This window comes from Suricata suricatta, chromosome 16, assembly GCF_006229205.1.
Source record: "Suricata suricatta isolate VVHF042 chromosome 16, meerkat_22Aug2017_6uvM2_HiC, whole genome shotgun sequence".
NCBI lineage: Eukaryota > Metazoa > Chordata > Mammalia > Carnivora > Herpestidae > Suricata > Suricata suricatta.
The window spans coordinates 53,823,909-53,825,834 of NC_043715.1; positions in this window are offsets into that span (position 1 = coordinate 53,823,909).

Sequence of the window (1,926 nt, forward strand, 5' to 3'; positions counted from 1 at the left end):
GCAGAATCTAAAGCAGGCTCCAGGCTCTGAGCTGTCAGCACAGAGCTTGTGGGGCTCGAACTCATGAACTGCAAGGTAATGACCTGAGCTGAAGTCAGCTGCTTAACCAACTAAGCCACCCAGTTGCCCCTGTATTTATTTAATTTTGAGAGAGAGCATGAACAAGGAGGGGTTAAGAGAGGGAATCCCAGGCAGGCTTTGAGGTGCCCATGCAGAGCCTGACATGGGGCTTGAACCCATGAAACTGTGGTATCATGACCTGAGCTGAAATCAAGAGTCAGACGCTTAACTGACTGAGCCAGTCGGGAGCCCCCATAAATAACTTTTACATTTATTTTAGCCTTTGAAAATTGTTCTTACCTACTTTTCATGGCCTTAAGTTTTTTTCTACACTAACTCATTAGTGAATGAATAGTGGTAAGAATAGTAATGTACTATGTGTTTGCATATATAATGACATTATATGGTGGTCTATATTTTTAGCCTTGAACTTTTTTCATGCTTTCTCACTTAGAAAACCCGCTAACAGTGTACTTTTTTTAAAAATGTTTATTTATTTTTGAAAGAGAGTATGTGGGCAGAGGAGGGGCAGAGAGAGGGGAAGACAAAGGATCTGAAGCAGGCTCTACGCTGTCAGTACAGAGTCCAATGTGGGGCTCCAGCCCATGAACTGTGAAATCATGACTTGAGCCGAAGTTGGACACTTAACAGACCGAGCCACCCAGGCGCCCCTCAATATAAGTTTAATACTGCTTCTGTTACTTAACTGTGGACTACATAGGTTCAATTCTAAATTCCGAACACCTGAATCTGGTGCCAGTTCTGACATTTCTTAGCTATTTGACCCAAAGCAAGTTTCTTAGAGTTTCTGTGGCTGTTGCCTCCTCTATACAGTCAAAACCAATATTTCTCTAATGTTATTACACAAAATAGTACCCATTTGAGTAATGTTTAGCATATTGTAAATGTCCAAAAACTTTTTGTCTCTGTTGTTATAATCATCATCACATTCTTCTATTTCAAACTTTCTTAAAAGTTTCTGAATTTTGTAATCTCTAAAGACACTACTCATAGTGTAGCTCATCAGAGAGATCATCAGTGTGTAAAATGTACTTACTATCTAACCCTTCTGTTTAGTCCCCCTTGTGATGAATTTTTTAATTTGTGTATTTTGTTCACAAAATTGTAGAATGCACAGTGATTTTTATGGATTTATGTCCTCTCTTTGAGAAGTATAATAACACAAAATTAGGGCTATTTGACTTGCTCAAAATTGTCTTCTGTTAAAACACTCGCTACAGCCAAATCAATCCTTACATCTCTCTTATAATTTGTTTGAAGATAAGAATTCTCCCCTTGGTCTCTAAGTGAAATGTGTTTTTCATTACAGGTGCTGTTGACCTTCAGGGATGTGGCCGTAGAGTTCTCTCCGGAGGAGTGGGAGTGCCTGGACCCCGCTCAGAGGGCCTTGTACAGGGACATGATGCTGGAGACCTGCAGGAACCTGGTCTCCCTGGGTGAGGAAAACGTCCCCCCAGAAGTCGGGATCTGCCCCAGTGAGTCTCTTGGGAGCCCTTGCCCTGCTAGATGGAGATTGAGGCTGGCTTCATTCTGAAATGAGAACCTTTAGGAGGCAGCCTCCCCTATCCCCTCCCCCTTTTTTCAGATGGTCTGCCCACTCCACCCTAGATTAGTAGTGCTTCCACCACCTGAGTAACCACAAAACCTTATAGCAAAATTTGAAAATATTGGGTTCCCTGGTTTTACGCCCAGACTTCCGATTCAGTAATTCTCAGAAGAGAGCTAGATATCTCTATATATAATATTCCTTAAGGAGAAGGAGGCAGGCAGTTGATGAAATTAGCGTAGACCCATCTGTATCGTCTTCCCTCCTCAGCTGAACTAAGGGCTGGGATTACATTCTGG